The following is a 23,440-nucleotide window of genomic DNA, read 5'->3' as shown; positions in this document are numbered from 1 at the left end:
TAAAATAGAATGATATAAAGAGTTCAATAAAAACATTACATATGTCATAATTTCTAAATGTATGTTGGTATTTAATAGACAAATATAAAATCATTAACTAGGATTGTCTATATTTTATCATTAATGAAGAATGTCTGACCTGAGTGCTATAAGATTATAGTCTAAACTGTCGGTTATAGATAAAGTCTTTGGGTTTCAAAATATCACTAAATTCTTATTGTTTTACATGTCCTGGCAGAAGTCTGAGTGAAAAATCTCACGCTCTTACTAATTCTAATAAAATCATCACTCTGTAAAGTCAGATGACAAACAGGAGCTTAATCACTACTTTTTTAAAGTAGATGTTTCCTAGTTACAGATGTATTTTTAGGTATTTTACAAGTTTATTTTTAGTGTAGCATGTATCTAAGCACATAAATATATGCATACAGATAAATATCTATTTAATTGGTTCACAGATTAATGAAATTAATACTGATTTTTCTAGAAATTCTGAGAAGCCAAAGGTAAGAGTGGCACTAACGGAAAAAGGGAAAGAAATGTGTTTTAGGGCCTAACCTCTGTAGAGCAGTATTATTTTTCCCATTATCCAATGATGTTCCAAGAAAGTAAGTAATACTCGTCATGGGCACAAAGCTAGCAAACAGAAGCATTGGGATGCAAACACAGTTCTTTTTATTTTTATTTTTGAAAGCCCATGATTTTTCAAACACATTGCACTTTTTTATCTATAGAAATATGTTGATGGAAGGGCACATTTATGTTAAAATTGGTAAGGCTATAATCCCATTAGGAATTTAACGGGATTTTTAGATGAAGTCTATTACATTCCTAATTTGATTGTGGCTAGAAAGTTCATCAAAACTAGATCTCATACTTCAAAAGTGTATAAAATTCTATACATTTTTATATCTATTATTTATAATCTTTTCCAGGTGAATTTAGCACACAGTTGTTCCAGTTATGTAGCCTTGAGTGCACAGGTGTGTAGGGTATACAGTGGTTAAAATAAATTATGTGAAGCAAAAAAGGAATAAGACATAGGTCTTTATATAAAGTGCTCTGAATAGTTCAATAAATCCATTACATACATCGTCTATGTTGATATGTGTATTGTGCTTAAGTTAATTCATAGTCACAGAAGAGATATAAGTCTCCTCAGAACTTAAGTGTTTCCTTAGTCAGAGTTAAGAACTGTGATGTACTACAGCTAAAAAGCATGCAGTTATCATGTAGACTCTAATTTCCTTTTGCATTAAACTGCTTTCATATTCTGTTATCATACATGCTCATTAATAGCAGTGTTAGATCCTTTGACATTTAATGGATTAAAATAAAACTCAAATAAATAAATAAATATAGAAAAATAAATAAAACTCTTCTTTGTAATTTCAGAAAAGGCCTAGGCAGCAATGTCCATATCAAAGCAAAGTGCTCATTGTTTCTCCCTCTAGTCTTCAGTCCAAATGGATACTAAGTATTTGGTTGGGAGAATAGGACAGGTCCACAGCTACAAACTGCATTATCTTCCATAGCTTCCTATGCTTTTTCCATTTTAACTCCACAACTGCAATGACATGTTTTTAAATTTATTTTTGTTTACTGTCTCTCTCTGTTTCTAGAATACACTAACAAGCAGGGAATATGTGATTGGCACATGAAAGGCACATGCAGAATTCTTGATTACCAACAACAGAAGATACTAGTTTATTGAAACAGAAAGGAGTTTTGGTAGCTCACAAATCTCCTGAAATGCAGGAAAATCAGATGTGGATATTGCATAGTCAGGAACAATGTAGGTAGGACAAATGCTCAGTTCACATCATGAACTACTCTAATAAAACCACTGCAGCTGCAGCCCAAAACTTGGCCCTGGGCATGCTTAGATACAAACACAACTACCTACCATCACAGTGCTTCCATGAGAACCAGCTTCTAACTCCATGGTGCTTGTCAGGAAGTCTATTCTCTATCTGAGGCCATGGCTTAAAGTTTCTCATTTTAATATTCAAGTCTCCCTCAGGGACATCTGATGGGTGGCACCTAGGTCACATGACTGCACTCTAATTGCAGGGAGTGTGGAAATACAATCTTTTTGTTTGCTTGGATTTTCTTTTTTTGAGACAGTGTCTTGCTCTGTCATCCAGGCTGGAATGTAGTGGCACAATCTCAGCTCACTACAACCTCCACCTTCCAGGTTAAAGCAATTCTTCTGCCTCATTCTCCCAGTGAGAGGTGAAGCCCTCTGGGCTTCTGGGTCAGGTGGGGACTCCGGAGAACTTTTCCATCTAGTTAAAGGATTGTAAATTCACCAATCAGCACTCTGCATCTAGCTAAAGGTTTGTAAATGCACCAATCAGCATTCTGTAAAATGGACCAATCAGCTCTCTGTAAAATGGACCAATCAGCAAGATGTGGGTGGGGCCAAATAAGAGAATAAAACCAGGCCATGGGTGCCAACAGCGGCAACCGGCCAGGGTACCCTTCCAGGCTGTGGAAGCTTTGTTCTTTTGCTTTCTGCAATCATTCTTGCTGCTGCTCACTCGTTGGGTCTGCACTGCCTCTATGAGCTGTAACACTCATGGGGAAGGTCTGGAGCTTCACTGTTGAAGCCAGAGAGACCACGAACCCACCCACAGGGAGGAACTAACAGCTCCGGAGGAGCCGCCTTTAAGAGTTGTAACACTCACTGCAAAGGTCTGTCTGTGGCGTCACTCCTGAAGTCAGCAAGACCATGAACCCACCAGAAGGAAGAAACTCCAGACACATCTGAACATCTGAGGGAACAAACTATGGACACACCATCTGTAAGAACTTTAACACTCACCGCAAGGGTCCGCAGCTTCATACTTGAAGTCAGTGAGACCAAGAACCTGCTGGAAGGAAACAATTCCGGACACATCAGTAGCTGGGATTACAGGCACGTGTCAGTATACCTGGCTAATTTCTGGATTTTTACTAGAGAAGGGTTTTCCCCATGTTGGCCATGCTGGTCTCAAACTCCTGGCCTTAAGTCATCCACCTGTCTTGGCCTCCCAAAGTGCTGGGGTTACAGGCGTGAGCCACCACACCAGCTGGAAGTATAATTTTGAGCTTGTCCCCAATTTTAGTGGAAGAAGGAAAGTTGAAAGAGGGTTAGAATGGGTATGGAATAAGCCCACATGTAATATACATTACAATATCCAATTAATATTTGTTGGGTTGCCTTATTACAAATAAGATTTTCTTATTTGAGAGTGTGTCCTTATGCACTGGAGTAAAATTGGTAAATAGATATTTTCTTAAACACTAATTCTGATTGCTTGTTAATAGCCGGCTTTCCCATGCCCAGTGGGAAAAACGTTGAGATTCATCAGTGGTATTTTCCTTATATAGTGAAAGATTATTACTACTCTAAATGTATGTTTGATAAAACTTCACTAGTGAAATAATGGGCACTGCTGCATACCATCAGTGTAAGGGATGCACACATTTGGATTGCTTCCTGTGTATACTTGCAGTTTAATGTTAGGGAACCAACATGTTACACCAGAAGGGTTGTTTGGGGCTACTAATTTTTTTTTTTTTAGTTCCACTTCAATAATACTTATGAATACAAGGATCACTGGCAGAGTCAAAGATGTTTACAAAATGGCTACACAACGTCCAAGTTACTGAGGAACCAGGTTGCTCCTCCAAGGTTACGAGGTCATCCATTTACAGTGCTTTTCCAGAAAATGGTTATGTCAGTTGCCCTTCAGGTTGAATAAAACCTGTGTACTCTAGGCCGGGTGTGGGGGTTCACACGTGCAATTTGGGAGGCCGTGGTGGGTGGATCACTTGAGGTTAGGAATTTGAGACCAATCTGGCCAACATGGCGAAACCTTATCTCTACTAAAAATACAAAAATTAGCCGGGTGTAGTGGTGTGCACCTGTAATCCCAGCTACTCAGGAGGCTGAGGCAGAAGAATTGCATGAACTTGAAAGACAGAGGTTGTAGTGAGCCAAGATCATACCACTGCACTCTAGCCTGAGTGACAGAGGATGACTCCGTCTCAAAAACCAAAACAAACAAAAACCAACAACAAAAAACGTATGTACTCTCTGGAGATCCAAGACAGTACCAAAGGCACAAGAAGTATGTTTTCCAGAAGTTCCTTCAGAAAACTATTTCAAATAGTGCTTCCACAGCACCTTTTGTATTTTTAGGTAACTTGATACAAAATATACATTTCCTTTGGAATTTTTTATGTTTTTATTTTTTATTTTTAGACGGAGTTTCATTCTTGTTGCCCAGGCTGGAGTGCAATGGCGCGATCTCAGCTCACCACAACCTCCACCTCCCAGGTTCAAGCGATTCTCCTGCCTCAGCCTCCTGAGTAGCTGGGATTACAGGCATGCGCCATCACGCCCAGCTAATTTTATATTTTTAGTAGAGATGGAGTTTCTCTATGTTGGTCAGGCTGGTCGTGAACTCCCAACTTCAGGTGATCCCCCGGCCTCGGCCTCCCAAAGTGTTGGGATTATAGGCGTGAGCCACTGCGCCTGGCCGGATATTTGTTTTCGAGGCAAAAGGTGAAGAACAACTTTGGAGTTTGGGGTGGAAGTGAGGGAGTGTGGAGAAGATGTGCTACTTTGGGACCAAGTAAGAGTATTATAGAAAAGAAATTTGTTGAGCATATGTATAACTTATACGTCTCTTTAGAAAAACCACAAACAAATATTAATTCCCTAAAACAATGTTTACCTGCTGTCCCTTGGATGACTTCAGCTTAATTTCACACTTAAGAGCCTTAAAGATTAGGCGCTTAATTACAGCAATTACCACTGATTGCTTTGGAAATAAAAAATGACTATCTAATATAAAATCATTAATATTATACTTGGTGGAGTGGTGTTATTATTAATAATAATCTAGATACTTGGGTCCCCATCTGATTTTTTGGCATGATAAAATTAAGTACTTACTGCTTCAAAGAAACAATTTGTTGTATCATTAAGATATTATTACATTCAACAAATTTTGAATAAATGCCTACTGTATGCCCAGGTTTGAAATAGGTAGAGGAGCTACCATAATAAGACAAGTTCTCTCAGGAAGGTCACAGCCTGCTGGACAGTACAGACAAAGACATTACACCAACACAACATCATAATCAATGTGCATATGATACTATGGGATCACAGCCTATAGATTAGAGAGACATTTAGAGGGGGAGACAGCTGAGCTGAAGCTAGTTGTTTTCCCAACAGAGAAAGACAAGGTCATTCCAGGCAAGGAAATAAGGGCAAACCATCATGAAAGAGCATAGTGTGTCTGGAAAAAAAAAAAATAAAACCATATAATTCTATGTGGCTAGAACATTGGGTACATGTTGGGAAGACACAGAGATGAGGTTGCAAAGCAAATCGTATTCAACTTGTGAAGGACATTAAGTGGCATGCTAAGGAGTTGAGACTGTCATTTTGCAGTGAGAGACCAAAAAAGGGTTTTCAAGCAATGCACTGACATAATCAGATTTGTATTTTGTAAATGGAACTCTGGCAGCCACATGGAGGAAAAACTGGCAGGGGGAGTCTGGAGTCAGAGAAACCAGTTAAGACTCTAATTCAGGAGACCAAATGAGAGATGATTATCATAAACATGTTCCTCCAAGATAATCTGACACCCATCGACCCATAAAGACAATGTAATGTGCCTTGACACTTCTGGCTTCTTCCCAATCTGCACCCACGTATATCGAGTTCCCTTTAGGTTTTTGACCTTTGATTCCAGATTCTGTCCCTTTACGTCTGCTCTTTCTGGCTTCTAAGCTCAATTTCTCCACCAAATTTCTTCCTTTTTCTTGCCTCACAATGGATGCACTCAGAGATCAAATCCCTTGTAAATACCTGGTATCTGACTCTCAGTCCAGACTTTACCTGAATTCAATCTGCTGAGCTGAGGGATAATAGCCCACTCACCCCGCTACTATTTTTCTGTATTGGAGGACAGAAGATCTAGACATTGACTAGCTACTGAATTTATCCAACCCATTCCTAACTTTTTAAACTCAATGACTTCACTCACATCGCATGCCGTGGGGTGGAAAAGCTCCCATGGAAAACCACAGATGAGGTATTGACTATTATATCAGCTCTTACAGCCCTGGATTGGGTGTACAGGGCCGATAAAAATGACTCAAGAATGAGAAAATTTCCCAAAAGAATCTAGATAGATTCTTGTAATTAGCACTGTCACTCAGGAAAACTTTCCTGGATCTTAGGTCAAGCTTGTCCAACCCATGGCCCACTGGCTGCATGCAGCCCAGGATGGCTTTAAATGTGACCCAATACAACTTTGTAAACTTTCTTAAAATGTTATGAGTTTTTGCTATTTTTTTTTTTTTTAGCTCATCAGCTATTGTTAATATTAGTGTATTTCATGTGTGGCCCAAGACAGTTCTTCTAATATGGCCCCCTAAAGATTGAACACTCCTGTCTTAGGTTAAAGCCAAGTGAAGTTTAAAAGATGTTACAATGACACAGAAGGAGCTAACACCCTGGGTTAAGATGGATTTCTCAGAAACAAACAAATAAACAAAAGGTGCCACTGGAAGAGTCAATCCTAAATCCGGCAAAGGCTACAAACCTCAGAGCCCCAGAGGAAAACATTGTGGCTTTCCTGAGGAGTCAAGAGGTAGCCAAAGCTGAAATGGGTGTTGTCAACCATGAGGATCTCATCTTCTGATATAAAGAATCAACACTTTATTTGGCTGAGTCACAAGCCACAACACTCAAACTTGAATGTGAATGCAAAGACATATTTATTAGCACAAAGCCATTCTCCCTCCAGCCTAAGCTGCTTTAACAGAAGGTGTGATTAGGGGTGTAGCTGAGGTCCCTTTGTCTCTAATGGCTAGATATACCTGTTTGAGTATGCTGAGGAATTTCAGGGAGATGAACTCAAACTTTTATGGTTCTGTTGGATACAGGTGCCCACTTTACCATCCCATCAGTTCCATGAAGAATAGGGACACCATGATTCTACTGGTAAGAGTTATACAGAACCACAGTAATAAAGGAAAGCTAATGTGATTTTATTGGCGGGGCCCTTTGGACTGATTTAATGTACTATTATTGTTACTTTTAAAATGGAAACTACAGCAGAAATTGATGGTTATTTATTTGTACTTCCCTGTTCCATAAGTGCTAGAAGGAATTCTCATATATGGGAAGAGCAACAAGTAGAAAAATGCTAGTGTAAACCAGTCATCTCTCTGGCCCATTCTAAGCAGGGCCTCCAAACCATAATGACCTCTACAAGCTACATGTCTCTGTAACTGATGATTTTGCCTATTGGAGTCTCTGGCAAAGGGAACCTTTACTGAAATCTTCCACCTGGAAGCACATCTGTGGTTTGCAATCATAACTTTACTGACATGGCTACTGGGTACATCCCTTTTGGAAGTACCAATTAGCTTTCTACTGGGCTTACCCTTCTCTTGGTGGCTATCAGTGGTTTCTCTCCTCCACTGACATCCTCACAGTTTCTGGTGTTATTGCACCAGTCCCATCAGCCAACTCAGGTCATACCATTGGACCATTGAAATTAGTCTATGGCGTGTCTTCAGTTTTTTAGTCCATCTGGAGTCTGAAAATGCATGACTTTTATTACAAAAGTCACTCAGCAATGGGCTGGTTGTCAACATATTTGATGGACTTTTCACTCTCCTCATCATCCACAGGCATCCTGTATCGAGGCATGCTGAAACATCCTTCTCAAAAAACAATGCAAAAGGATTTTTGACTCTACCACTCTTTCCTCCCACTGGTTCACCCACTTTTGCAAGACAATTTGTTCACTGTAGGTGGCTGTCCCCAGAAAGGAATCATCTTCTCTCAGCCTCTTCCTGAGTAATAACTAAAATGAAAGGGGTATGGGTGTTATCCAGATCTGTTTTAAAAATTTGTGGTTCTATCCTGATCATTGCTGAACACAATGCTTCTTTCTTTCTGTTAATGGCAGCCTCAGGGAAGTCTGGTTGGCACACTCTCAAGATAGCCTCCAGACAAAAAAGGGCCTAGAGAATAAAAACTTATTTCTGGTACCACTATCTGGTTCTCTTGTGGGGTTGACATCCCCCACAAGATAATGGTCACTTGGTTGAGTACATTGCTTGCTGAGTGGCCCACTCAGGCCAAGTGTAGGACAAAGGGTCTCTGTAAGTGTTATAAGAATGCTTTCTACCTTCTGGATGTATTGGAACCTTCTGGACAAAAGGTCTAAGAGTAAGTAGGAAATGATTTAAAACAAAGTGAAGTTACTGTTACAGGAATGGAACATACAAATTTTGTGGCAGTAGAGGTAGAGCCACAACCCTGGCCTCTGGGGAAGGAAAACTTAAACCTCAGTAGGTACAGAGGAAAAAAGGACATTAATGAGCTATGTCTTTCAAAATCACCCTGGTGCCAGGTGTGGTGGCTCAACCCTGTAATCCTAGCACTTTGGGAGGCCAAGGCAGGCAGATCGCTAGAGCTCATGAGTTAGGGAACAGCCGGAACAATATGGTGAAACCCCGCCTCTACAAACAAACAAACAAACAAAACAACAACACATTAGCTGGGCATGGAGGCATGAGCCTGTAGTCCCAGCTACTTGTGGGACTGATGAGGTGGGAGAATTGCTTGAATCTGCGAGGTGGAGGTTGCAGTGAGCGAACATAGCATCACTGCACTCCTGCCTGGGTGACAGAGTGGGACCCTGTCTCAAAAAGCAAGCAAACAAAAGCCCATCCTGGAGGCTTCCTCAGGAAGGAAAATGCCCTAATGGGACTCTCCCTATAACCATTGCAAGCACTTTAACTTCTGTGTCTGCCATTCTCCACCAGATGGTTATGACCTTAATACAGTTACTATTTCCCTTAATTTTACTGAGAAATCTTGAACAACAGGGGAAGGTCCCAGCTGCTACACTTCCCAGGCAAAATGCCTGATAGCATCTCTGAATCTCTTTACCACTCCTATTCCCATAGCCAATATGCAGTCATTCCATGGTAGGACAAATGCCACCCAGGTGGTACCTTGGACAAATAGGGGTCAAGTTGGACTCTCTCAGGAAGTTCCTCCAAAATCAAGCATTAGACTCACTCTAAATACGAGTAGAGCCCTAAGCTGGCTTGGAGGCCACATTGGAAGCACTGTTCACCTGTCCCTGACTAATGTAGTTCCCACCAGGCAGGCTCCAATGATTACAAATAACAATTACTTCCCCAGGACTGTACTTCTTGTGCAGAAGTCAGAAATGGACTTGCTTCCCTCTTTAAAACACTGTTTTATACCTTAAAGGTATTCATAAAAGACCTGAAAGTGTTTAAAGAAAAACCACCTATACATCATGTAGCCCTCAGATGACTGTGAAAAAATCTCTCCAAAATGAGGTTACTTTTAGTTACTCAAAGAAAATCCTCAGAGGAATAACTGACTTGTTATTTATGTGCACCCTCAGACAGTTTATCCTACAATGGGAATTATTCCATGAGAAAAGCCAATACAAAATGTTTTTCTGACTTTACCTAAACTGATCAATGATACCACTTTAGCGCCAAAAGGCATTTAGGTCAGTCTCAATTCACTTTCCAGGATTGTTATGGATGACAGAATAATTCTAGACTTATCTCCTTGCAGACCAAGGTAAAATCTGTTCATCATTAATAAATCCTACTGTATCTGGATTAATGCCTCAGGCCAAGAAATTTAGGGAGAAAACCACTTGACTTTCTACAGTAGATACTGATGGTTTATGGGATTTGTAGAGTTAGTTGGGTCTGATACCCTGGAGACATGATTGAGGTCAGTACTGCAGGATGGCCTCATCCTATTGTTTGAAGTTCTGATGGTGGTAGCCTTAATTAAATGCTACCTGAGACTACTGGAACAGATTTGGTCCTGGCCTCTGTCAGTAAGATTGATCAGAGTGACTGATGGAGTGGCATACTCATGGGAAATTCACTAGAAACCAAGGCAATATAGAAACATGGGGTGGGTATTAGTGGGAGACAATACTCCATAGGTCCCTTTTGTTTCTGCATGTCTTTGAACAGAGGCACGGACATCCTTTGTTTCAGACTATAGTTTTGAGATATTTGTATATGTTTGTGCAGCAAACAGTCTTGGAAGATAGAGATGGTGTCTCCCTATAAGGCAAAGGGTAGGCAGTTTTACTCATTATTATAAAAGATTCAAATTCCCTAAGCTAAGGCTCCTCTCCTGTAACACCAACCTACTGAATGCAGATGTCACTTGACTTTCTTTGTGTTGCCCTGTGGGAATTGGAGTTTAGAAAACTAGAGCAAATGCCAGGAGATTCTAGCTACTGCTATTGCCATTAGTAATTAAGTATTTGATCCCAACTCAAGAGTCTCATGTCTTCTGTCAGCATCCACGAAGCTAACTTGTAAAATTACAAGTAAGATAAAATTTCAGACACTTCACAGTTCTTAACAGCCTATGGCACTGGGGAGATTCATCATCAAATACTGTGGCTCTCTTTAGTTCTGCCACTGATCTCTCCGATGCTTCCAAAAGTAGAACCATACATTTTGTAGTTGAAGAACCAAGATATGAAATAGTTATTTTCAAACTAATACTATTTTAAGTTCCAGAAAGGATCAACATCAGGCCATAGACCGATTAAGAAAATGGCAAATGCAGTAATATTTGGAAACACATCCAAACAAACTATTTTACACTATCACAACATATTCCAGCTATTGCAGCCATCCCTTCATCTTTGGGCACTTTTAAAATTTATGCAGATAATTAGCATAATGAACTTGAAAAGATGTAGGGTGAAATATCATGAAACTTGAGTTGAAAAGCCAGTTTTGCCAATTATTGGCTGTGGAGCCTTGGACAGATTACCTCCCACTGCTTTGCATCTCAGATTATTCATCTTTAAGATGTATATTGGAGTGGGAAAAATGAATTCATTTTGGTAGATAATTTTAAGTTTTTTTCCCCCAGTTCTTATTTTCAATGAATAGTAGGAAGAATTTATAGCCAAGTGGGGAATTATGAAGTTTCTTTTCCTCCCTATGTTTGCTTTAGCAGGAGGTTCAGACCAGGAATAAAGATTTCTACAACTGTCTACTTGTCTTTGCACATGTAAGCGAGATCTGTTTTAACCTTCTTTGAATTAGGGTTCACATTCCAAGGAGGCACATCCTATGAAATGAAATGTAAGAGAGGAACATTCCTTGCACAGAAGGTCTTTTTATTTGCTGCTTTCACCACACACATCCATCTTTCCTGTGGCCAGCATATTACACAAACAGGAAAGTTAGTTGATTTCCTATTCAATACATGACACAATTTTGCCAAGGTCATGCTGCCCTTGCCAGGGCTAGCCACAGAAGAAACACACCCATTCACTTGGACTATCATAGGATTTTCTTCTGGGCACAGTGTAGTAGCTATAAAATAATGAAATTATTAGTCTAATTTGTTCATTCATTTGTCTATTTTAGCAAAGTTTTTAGGACCTACCACAGCCAGCGAATAGGAATACTAATAGTATTAATCAGATCTTATACCAACCCACAAGGATCTCATAATTGCCTGAAGGAGGCATATCTACCAACAGATAATTATAATACAGTCAGATACAGGCTAAAATTATAAAGGCAGGGGCATGAGCAGCTCTTCTATAAAAGTCTTAAAAGGCTTCTCAGAGGAAGAAATCATTGAGCTAAGATTTAGGGGGTTCATAGGTAAAACTAAGTAGACAAAGAAAGAGGATATTCAAGCAAAAGAAAGAGCATATAAAAGCAAGGGAGGTGAACCAAAATAGAAGATCAGATACTTCAATAAGGCTGGAACATAAGTTACTTGTAACCTTAAAAGAAGTAAAGATAGGCAGATAGGAACATTCTGGGACAAGTGGTTTGGGGGTTTACGACTTGAGGCTTTTGAGCCTATTTATATGCTGAGTGGAAGAAGACAGAGGAGAGGCTGAAGATGGGGGAAAAAGGTCACTGCTGTATAAAGTTCATAGGGAAATTAGGACAAAATGTTTTCTTGACCAGAAGGTGAGTAGAAAAGGTTAGTCTGAGACTGAAAATGGGTCCCTTCTTCATCTTAAAAAGATATACAAAAAGAAAATGGATGCAGATGTAAGAAACCTTAAAAGAGAAGTGAGAAAAGCCAAGAATTCAGGTTTCCTGGCACTAGGAGGTGAATGAGAGATAAGGTTCCTGCAATCTGGGTGGTTGGCAATTCATATGCTTAACTCACTCAGTCCTTCCTCCCTTAATTAATTAATTAATTCATTCAAAAATATTTACTGAGCACAGGAATGTAATGATGAACTAGACACTAATTCTCCCTTCAAAGAGTTTGCAATCTAGTTCAGGTAAAAGAGCATAAACCTTGGTAGGCAATAGGTACTTAATGTATGTCTATAGAAAGAATGAGTAAATTAAACACTGCCCCTCGAAAAAGGCAAAGATGAAGTATAATTAGAATACAAAGGGAAAGGCATGCTTTTTAGGACTGTGTGGGTTCTGAAGAATGAGTAGATCTGAATATACAGAGAGGGGTGTGGGTGGGGAACGTCAGTCTGTACAAAAGCAATACATCAGCAAAATTCTGGAGGTGGGGAGGGATACGACATAAGACAGGGAAGAGCAAATCTCTTCTGAGGAATATGCAACAAAATAAAATTGGCAACATTAACAGAAGTCTTTCTTTCAATTTTCTTTGGCTCTCTACATCAATATTAGTGGTATTTATTGCTTTGGGTGGGAGACAAAATACTTCAAAGAGAAGCCAGCATTAAAGTAGACATGTGACAAATTGGACGAAGACAGTGCCTTGAACCTCCCAGAGCCCCAGAGAAGGGAGAGAGAGCATTCTAAATTTTCTTATAGCCCAGGGAGTGCTGGCAGTGGTTGTGAATGAACTGTAAGATGTGGAAATTCCTATAGGCTGAGATAAGGAGGATTCAGGGTAGTCTGCAAAGACCTGGTAACTTAGGAGCAGAGAGAATATGTACATTTTTTGTGTATATAACTTCAAAAGCGTGTTCTGTGTTTTAATTTGTGAAATCTGGCAATCCATACATGAATAAGACACTTCTTTCTGGGTGCTAGGACAACACAAAACACTCTTTCCACCCTAACCTTGAAGTCTGGATCATCTTGGGGAAAATGGGAAAAGAACTGAGAGGAAGAAAGAAGACTTGAACTCACTTGAATTTAATTCCAATTAAGCCTAAGAAAATCCAGAAGGTACTAAGTTTATTTTGATTGGCAAGATTTAGTTTTCTGACATCAGTGGAAATTCACTTATAGAAAAATAAAATTTCTTTTTTTGGCTCCTAAGTTTATGACTGAAATTTAGATACTATTACACATGAATAAATTCTGACTCTAAACAGAAGATCCTAGTTTCTAAACACATTTCCTACAACCAAGAGCCAGAGCTTCTTGGAGAGATTGTTGATTCAAGATCCAGGTAGGGAAGATTCAAAGTCAGTCTGAGATGTATTGCTGTTCCAGAAAGCAAGACAGTTTTTCAGGACTGATGAGGTTTGTGAAAAGGACACTGAAACCTTACTGAAGGGGCTCCAACTGTCCAAGTTGTAACAATTCAAGCATCAAAAAGAATAATGGTTGAAACTGATTGAAAGATACTGTATATATGAAAAAAATCCATGAGTTGATAATGATATTTAAAAAGAGAAAACAAGAAAAAAGTACTTTGTCATCATTCATGGTAGCTATTAAGTCACTTCCTTACTTTGAAAAGTGGTAATTAAAAGAGATAAGACTTTATCTTACCTTTCTAATAAATATTCATAGCAACCAAATAGCCTGAGTTAAACAGGAAAGCCACATGTTATAGAGGAATAATAATTATGTGCAAAGAATGACAAGATTGGACATTAGCTATTTTTCAATGCTTGAATGCTTGATGAAATGACTGATGCAGGAAAGAATTATAAATTGCTACTGAAATCATTAGGTGAATTGTTCAGGAAAAATCAGACATTCATATGGTGGCAAAGTAGCATAGTCAGATAACCTTCTGGTCACAAAGAGGAAAAACATAATTTTATCATAGAAGAATCAGAGGGTCGTCACCTCATTCCAGTGGCCAAACCGTAAATAACTGATAGTGTCAATATAATACTTTCTATTGTTATATGAAGTATATAACACCATCTACAATGCAATTTTGCTAACTCATCTAATTAAACCTTTAGAGTCTAATTTCTAGATTACAGAAAATACAGGGGTTAGATTAGCACTACCCAAAAGAAATATGTGCCCTATATATATTTTAAATTTTTCTAGTAGCCACATTTAAAAAGTAAAATGAAATAAAATTAATATCAATAATTAAGACATTTAACCCAATATATCTAAAAGACTATTATTTCAATATGCGATATAAATTCTATTAATGAGATACTTTATATTCTTTTTATTTGCAGTATGTCTTCTAAATTTGATGTGGACTTTGTGCTTACAGCACACCTCAGTTTAGACTAAGTACATTTCAAGTGTTCAAAAGTTAGTGGCTACTACATTGATCAGCACAGGGCCACAGGAATAAGCTAAATAATACCATGATGGTTAGTTTTATGTGTCAACTTGACTAGGCTATAATATCTCCTTATTCAACCAAACACTAATGTAGGTGTTGCTGTGGAGGTATTTTGTAAATATGGTTAACATTTACAATCACTTGACTTTAAGAAAAGGAAATTATCCTTGATATTGTTGTGGCCCTTATCCAATGAATAGAAAGAATTTAAGATCAAAAGTGAAATTTTCTTGAGGAAGAAGAAATTCTGCTTCAAAACTACAGCATCATCTTCTACCCGAGGGTTTCCTGTCAGCTGGCCTCCCAACAAATTTCAGACTTGCCAGCCCCCACAATATTATAAATTAATTCCTTGAAATTCATGATGATACATATATGTGTGTTTGTGTATATATATACATTTATATAATTAATAGTGATATATATAATCTATATGACCCATATGTAGAATTCATGATACATATATAATCTATAAAAAACACATATATAGAAATAGATACATATGTATATCTATTTGATGTATACACAAATGAGTTCTAAAGGACATACTGGAGACAACTGGAAAATTTTGAACATGGATTTAATTAGACAATTAAGAAAGTATTGTCAATTTTGGTAAGTGGGATAATAATGTTTCAATGGGGGAAAATGTCCATATTTTTAAAAAAATACCTTCTGAAGTATTTCAGAATGAGATGTCATGATATTTCTAGATTATACTGTATTGACCAAATATACATGAAATCATAACCCTGTAGTACAATGCACAAAACGTACTCAGACTTCATCTTCGTTGTTACAAACTACATTGTCTCTAGCATAGCAAATCATAGTTATCAAAGTTTTCGCCTAATATTTAATAAAATTTTCCTGCGGGATAAATTGGTTTAAAAAATTAAACAAGAACCTAAGGCTGTGATGTGGTTGTCTCTTCCTAGCTGGGGGAACACAAGGCATTCTGCTTCCAGAGCATGAAGGACAATGACCAGAGTCATAGGGGGTGATGTGGATGGTTCAATATGTAAGTTTTTCCCATTCAGCCCACGTCTCTACATCACATCCAAGGACAGCATGCCTCAGAATGCTGACTCTTTGAAATCAGCTATTAAATGGGTGTTTTGGCTCTCTTTATTGTTTTCTTAAGAGTGCAGTTGTCCTGGTCAAGTTACAGTATGTTCTTACCAAAATTCTCCTGTACAACTAAAATGACAAGATATTTTTCCTTCCCTTCCTGTCATTAAATTATAATGAAGTGTTAGTGAACTTTCTGTTATGGTTACCATTATTGCTATGGGGATAGTCTTATACATTCCAAAAGAAGAAAAACCACATTAGTTCAATATATAATATTATTTAAGACCCTTTGTCAGAAGTAGAAGCAAAAGTTGTTTTATTAATATAAAGTCTTAATAAATATTTATGTACCTACAATGATTTTAGTGTTGGATAAAATATTATATGCACAATGTATTAATTTGTATAGTATTTTTTACAAAGCCCTTTCACATATATTTATCTTATTTGAAGACTCTGTAGAACTGGTAGGTTAGTTACCATTAGCTCCATTTTACAGAGTAGGAATGTGGCAGACACTTGGAAGACACCTGACATCCATTCATCTGATCAACGCATCCAAATTGCTAACAAAATCCTGATTGTGTTTGAGACAGAAATGTGCTTTTCCTCAATTTAGTACTTGTTTTCACAAACACTAAATCATTATTTAGTGATTTAGGTGTAATGACATAAGTATATATCATTATTAATTATATGTATGTGTCTTATATAATTTATACACACACACACACACACTCACACACATATATGTCATAGCCCTGCTGTTAAGGGTCTATAACACGGTTCAGGCTCATGACTCAAACAAAAGATCTGCTAGTATTTCTGGGAAGTCTTTATATGCTTGGGTTTTGCTTTTTTTTTTTTTTTTTTGGTTGTTGTTATTTGTTCTGTTTTCTTTCTTAATTAAAAGAACCAACACAGCTATCTCTCTTCGTCGTTCGTTTTCTTGCCTTGTGTGTAAATTTAAGGACTATAGCTACCATAAGCATTATGCGACCAGGGAGGAAAGACCAAAAGAATCAGAAATACTGGCTTAGCAATTTGCTTCTGGACTTTGTAATATGACAGTATAAACTCTCATTGGAGACTGTAGTTAAGTTTTCTGTTACCTGCAGTCCAATGCATTCTCAATTGAGTCTGAGACTGAATGTTTACGTGATATTCCCAAGGTCGTGCAACCTCTAAGAGACACAGGTAAGATTAGCTTAAGTCAATTACTCTTTACAAAGCTGTCTCATATCCACCTAATGGTCAACAATATTTTATTAAATACTTATAAACTGCTACTATAAATACTAAGATGAATAAGATATAATCTTTTTCCTTAACTCCACAAGTCAAGGAGATAAACATGTAAACAAATACGAATAGTAAAGATGTTGACAGGAAAACTATGAACCAAACAAAATAGGTCTAGAGGCAAATCCAGTTTATGACCTGTGGTTCAGAAGATATTTGAGCAAGGGTTTGAAAGAGGAAGATTTGCCTAATAGAAAAGGAGAAGGGTATTTCAGCTTCAAGAAAGAGCAGCAGGAAAGGCACACAGATGGAACTGCAGTTTTGTGTAGATCTGTGTGCTTAAGTTTGTTTCTTCTGAAGGTATAGTCTTAGAAAAGGGATTGCACGCATGCCATTTATTAACATGATCCCAGAGAATAAGTACAGGAGTTTTGGAAGAGTGAAACAAGGATAGGGAAGAACCAAAACCAGGGTGCATTATCAAGTAGGGTCTTATTGTGGGATCTGGAGCACAATTCTACTCGGACTCCCTGAAGAACTATATAAAACACACCTCGGCCGGGCGCGGTGGCTCAAGCCTGTAATCCCAGCACTTTGGGAGGCCGAGACGGGCGGATCACAAGGTCAGGAGATCGAGACCATCCTGGCTAATCCGGTGAAACCCCGTCTCTACTAAAAAATACAAAAAACTAGCCGGGCGAGGTGGTGGGCGCCTGTAGTCCCAGCTACTCCGGAGGCTGAGGCAGGAGAATGGCGTGAACCCGGGAGGCGGAGCTTGCAGTGAGCTGAGATCCGGCCACTGCACTCCAGCCTGGGCGACAGAGTGAGACTCCGTCTCAAAAAAAAAAAAAAAACAACCAACCAAACAAACAAACAAAAAAAAACACCTCAGAATTGTGCCCCTGAAGGCTAGAACATGGGGATATTATCCATCAGCTCCTTTCCTCCATTGGTCAAGGGTTGACCCATGAATTGTTAACTACTTTGTACTTTCAGGTTTATATATATCAAGAAAATTCTCAACAGCATTCTTTCCATACTTTCAGGAACATCCCCAAACAGAAATCAAGAGATAAGAGGTACAGCTGAAGTGCAGTATTGTTAAGTTATACCTTCAGAAAACTGGTCTCTATAGTAGTAGCTGTACTAAAAGGTAGACAAATAGGATATAAGGCCAGGCACAAAAGATGGTCTGATACACTGTGATATGGTTGTAGTGGAAGACATAATGTCTACAGATGAGACTAGAAGGGTAGACAGGGTTTTGTTTTTTTGATTTTTTTAAAAAAGCCGTAAATTCTGGTGGCAGGGGAGTTCTTAAACCTGGGGTTCCCTCCTCCTTAGGGCACACCCTTGAATTATATGTAAGGGTTTGTTTATATAAGTACAGGCCTGTATTTTTTCTTAGTGGGAGGCCTTAGAGTTTCAGAGGACTCAGTGATTTAGAATAGGTTAGAGACCCCCTCTTCTGCTCAATAAGCAGAGTAGAGATAAGAAAACATTGGGTTAGAGTTCACATTTCAGCTTTTGGTTACTGCTAATGTTTCATGTTTTTTGAATCTTATAGAGTGGAAGGCTAGTGTCCAAGATGCATTTACTGACAAGCCTCTCCGGTCAGTATTCCGTGATTTACCCTGAAATATCTATGGGCCTTCTGGATGGAAAACTCTGGTGTGATTGTATTGTTGTTATGAAATATTGCTGTTGAGTGCTGATACTTTCTTGTAGACTTCTATATGTTATCTCATTTCATTCTGACATGATTCCCAACATCTACAGAGTTTAGAGTCATATCTTTATATAAGATGCGACTCCTTGATGCACCTACCGACTCCTAGGCTCTTTTCAGTAATTGTTGGCTGGAAAAAGTTTGTGATATCTCCACTCTCCAAACTTCTAGAGCTTCAATTTCAATAATAAATTTGGAGCATGGACATATTTTCCCATGAAATATGATTTGCTGTGCTAGAGACAATGTAGTTTGTAACTACATTCCTTCCAGAGGATTTTCAAGGGTAACAGAAGAATATTGTGAATTTAGTTAAGCAGAAACTAGCACCAAGTTCTGTGTGGTTACCACGGGATTTATATAAATATTTTAGAGTTATAACATTCTATTTTAAATTGATAGACTTAACTTCTACCACATCCCAAAACTCTGCACTTTAACTTCTTCTGCCCTGACGTTTTATGTTATTGCTGTCACAATTCACATATTTTATATTATGCATATATTAACAAATTATTTTAGTTATTTTTACCATTTTTGCCTTTTAATTTTTATGCTATAAAGGTAATGTGTATACCACCATTACAATATTAGAGTGTTTTAAATTTGACTATATTTGACTAGATTTTTACATTATGTATTTCCATACATTTCAAGTTAATAGTGTCCTTTCATTTCATCTTGAAGAATTCCCTTCAGCATTTCTTGTTAGGCAAGTTCAATGGTAATGAACTCCCACAACTTTTGCTTTACTGAGAAAGTCTTTATCTCTCTTGCCTTCATTGCTGAAGAACAGATTTGTTGGGTGTGATATTCATGATTGAGTTTTCCTCTTTTAGTACTTATGATATATTATTCCACTCTTCCTAGCTAAGAAATCCACTGATAGTTTTATAGAGGTTCCATTTTATGTGACAAGTTGCTTTTCTCTTGCTATTTTCAGAATTCTCTTTGTCTTTGGCAAAAAAAAAAAAAAATTGATTATAATGTGTCTTGGTGAAGATCTTTTTTATGTTTAATCTGTTTTTGATTATTTGGGATTCATGAACCTAGATGTTCATTTCCCACTCCAGATTTGGGAAGTTTCTGTTATTTCTTTAAAATGAGTTTCTTCCCCATTATTTCTCTCTGCTCCTTTTAGGACATTCATAATACATACATTGATTCTGTCGATGGTGTCCTAAAAGTCCCATAAGTTTTCTTCACTTTTTAAAATTCTTTGTTCTTTTTGTTCCTCTGGGTTATTTAAAATGTCCTTTCTTCAAGCTCACTGATTGCTTCTTCTGCTTGACTGAGTGTACTGTGGAAGTATTTAAGCTCTATATGGACGTTTTCACTTGGGTCATTGTATTCTTTAGCTCCTGAATTTCTGTTTTTTTTTTTTTTGTTTTTTTTTTTTAATGGTTTATATTTATTTGTTGAAATTATTTTTTTCCTGATTTTGTGTAGTTGTCTATATGTGTTCTCTTCTAGCTCACTAAGCTTCATTAAGATGATTATTTTAAATTCTTTTTCAAGCAATTCGTAGATCTCTGTTTCTTTATGGCCAGTTACCGGTGCTTTATTTTGTTCCTTTGTTGATGTCATTATGATTCTTCAGCCTGATTATTAGTGATCATTGAGGATTTGTGTTGATGTTTGAGCATTTGAAGAGGTAGGCACCTCCTCCAGTCTTTACAGACTGGTTTTAGCTGAGAAAGCCCTTTACCAGTCAGTCCATTTAGAGATTCTGGAAGTGTTGGATGGTGGGGTGTACAGGCAACCATGTTGCTGAAGTCCTCAGGCTGGTTGCCCTGGTTTCTGGGTCCATCGAGGTATATTTGGAATCTGGGTCTGTAGAGATAGGCCTGTAGCTGGGGTTCACAGAGGATAATCTAAAGCCTGGGCCACTAAACAAAATAAATGTGAACAGCCTAAGTTATTTAGTTAACAAAGACTCTCAGATTTGATTTCTTAAATGTCAGCTATATGCTCTTTAACAGAGGGACAAAAGATAAAGGAAGGCTGAGAGTAAAAGGACAAGTATAGGTATAATAGAAAGGTATATCAGGCAAATATGAAAACAAATCTGATGCAGCAATATTAATATTCAGTATACATATTTACATATAAAATGTATGTTTAAAAAGATAGAATAAAAGAGTTATAAAGTGAAAAAAGAATGCTGCTGTGGAAATCCAAAATACGTATTAAATGTATAAAATTAATTTCCACTGTTTTGCTTTTTTTTAATGTGACTATTTGACATAAAATTCTATATTTAGTTAGCATTACTACTATCCTCCTAAACCTTATTCAGCAGTTAGACTACCTGACTTTTATTTTCTTTCTCATCTTATGTTAAATTGTTCAAAATTTTAGTTCCAATTTCCTGTTACAAACTTCAAATTAATAATTATTTTTACAGTTAATGAATATTTATATTTACACACAATTTAAAGCATTCTTTTGCTCATCATTGCTTCTTCTATCTCATTTGTTCCATCTGGATAAATTTCTTACAGATGGAAAGGTAATATTTAATAGGAAATACAGAGCCAAAGAGTTGCTGGTGATCCTCCCAGTCTTCATTTATTTCAAGACTTCTTTATTTTGCCATCATTCTTGAATATTTAGTTGATATACATTATATTAATAGCTGTTTTCTCTTAACCATTGAAAAATATATTCCATTGTCGCCTGTTATTGTTACTTTTGAAATTTCTGCTCTCAAATTAACTATGTTTCTGAAGATAAAATACCCCAATAATTCCTAACAAGTGCTATGAGCCAGTGTTCTTATATGCAAATTGTGTTTACTAAATTTTTGAATCTTCACAGCAACCTAGTGATTATTTATCTTTCTATTATTATTATATATCTTACATGAATATAACTAATAAATATCATAAAGCCTGGGCCCATGTGGGCTGACCTGGCACTGGTGCAGGACTGGACTCTACGACTCTGAGGGCCAGCCTGGTGCTGGGGTGGGTCTGGAGCCTGGGGCCACAGAGGTCTGCCTGGTGCCTTCGGACTGCAAAAGCCAGCTTTGAATCATGGTTCAATAGGGCAGGCCTTGTGCTAGGGTCTAAAGTTAATTTGCATGTTCACTTCACTCTCCTTCCCCTACTTGGAGGTTATCTCTCTCCATACTGCACTGTGTGGGCTTGGGGTGGAGTAACAAACATAATGTGAAATTGTCTACCTCACCTAATGCATTTTTTTTTAAATTTCTGTGCCCTGCACAGGTGCTATAGTCTCTCACCTGGATTCCAGAGCTCTTATGAAAGGATGTTCATGCATGAATAGTTGTTCAAATTGATGTTTCTGTGAGGGGATGAGCGCTGGAAACTCCTATTCTGCCATCTTGCTGATGTCATCCTCTGAAGGCATATTTTTTTCTTTCATAATTGAGATTTAAATGGTTGAGAATTAGTACACAGACATTTCAATTTGTACACAATTGTTAACAGACATCCCAAAATGTAAAAAGTCGTGCATTATAAATCTTTTTCAAACAGTTATTCTAGTGACTTTTCAGCTTAAAATCTGGAAGCAAATTTTCCTTAAGAAGGTATCAAGTATTAGTATCTTGAAAGGTTGATATAAGCTGTTACATAAGTTCCAAAAAAGCACAATTTAATATCATATATACTACACACTCACATTTTTAATCTTTCACAAAATTACTAGGAAAACAGGACTAACATGACCAAAGATGTTACAGAGCGCATGTAATTCTGACATGGAAAGCTATGATCAAGAAGCGGTTTTCTTTAGGAAGTAATTCTACCAAAAAAAGAAAAGAAAAGAAACAAAACGAAACCCCATGGGAATAGAAGTAATTTTAAATGTTCAAGACACGTTAAGTGTGCAACTATGACTCTGTATTGCCATTTAGTATGCTTTGTATTATAGGATAAAAAGTACCACCAGCTAGAATATTAAGCTGATACCCAAGACAGTCACAGTCTCCCATAATTCAATATCCCACGATTTTCTGGTTACACCAAAAAAATAAAAAAATAAACAACCAGAAAATAATTCTACCTCTTAAAAAAAGATGACACTTAAAAAAATGGGAAGAGGTGGGATTTCCCCTTTCTTAAAAATGCTTCTAGAACAAGTAAAAACTTGCATTTACAAAATGGTTAATAAAAATATTCCCGTGGATTTACAAGAGGGGAGACAAGAATCACCGATAAACCATGATATATAATATTAACCAAACTTGGCTTCTTTCATTTCACTTCATCAGAGGCTGGACTCTCCTCATTTTTAGTTTCTCTGTTTTCTGCAGGTAAATTTTATTTGGTCTCTTGGTTAGTCACTTCCCTTTGCTCCTTTTACCTTTTTGTTTGCATTTTTTAATCTAAAGATTTATCCTTTCCTGCTACCTTTCTTAGCTTCATTTCTACTTTTGTAGGAGCAGGCTTAGCTCACTGATCTCTTGGGCTCTTCCTTTACTGTTCTTTCAACGGGGCTGACCTTCTCTCGAGCATCTTGGTAGCAAGGAGGGCTGCCTGGATACTGCTAGTCCTCCTGAAACTTTACTTCTTTAAAAAATATTCTGTAGCTCACTTGTCAGTAACTCAAATTTACCTTCTCCTTTGAGTTTTCCTAATTAGTGATATTTTACTACCCTCTGCATCTGTCTGGCTTCACAGTTCCATGAAGTAATACCAAAATCTATATTTTCCTGGATTTGCTCCTTGTTTATCAGATTTCTTTCACTTGCTTAACCATGCCTAAGGCACATTTAATAGCTATTTGTATATAATTTAAGAGAAGTTGATTAGAAACCAAAATTTGTTTATTTCATTCATATCCATTGTTCATTCATT

General features: G+C 37.5%; 1 protein-coding gene and 1 long non-coding RNA gene across 3 annotated transcripts in view; both read right to left on the bottom strand.

Annotated features, from left to right (window-relative positions):
- Positions 1–23,440, bottom strand: part of NRE (neuronal regeneration related protein) — a 237,709-nt gene that overhangs the window by 94,323 nt on the left and 119,946 nt on the right. The gene's annotated exons all lie outside the window — the stretch shown is intronic.
- The window catches only part of LOC112424826 (uncharacterized), a 106,584-nt gene continuing 102,305 nt past the window's right edge, over positions 19,162–23,440 (bottom strand). For both annotated transcript variants that reach the window (XR_011624798.1, XR_011624799.1), the window contains exons 2-3: positions 21,862–21,997; positions 19,162–20,503 (exon numbers count right to left, since the gene is read on the bottom strand). This is a non-coding gene — a long non-coding RNA (uncharacterized lncRNA). The remainder of the gene's footprint in view (positions 20,504–21,861; positions 21,998–23,440) is intronic.

Source organism: Macaca nemestrina, chromosome 6, assembly GCF_043159975.1.
Source record: "Macaca nemestrina isolate mMacNem1 chromosome 6, mMacNem.hap1, whole genome shotgun sequence".
Lineage (NCBI taxonomy): Eukaryota > Metazoa > Chordata > Mammalia > Primates > Cercopithecidae > Macaca > Macaca nemestrina.
Note: the sequence above shows the minus strand (reverse complement) of the source record. Positions and strands in the feature narration are given on the sequence as shown.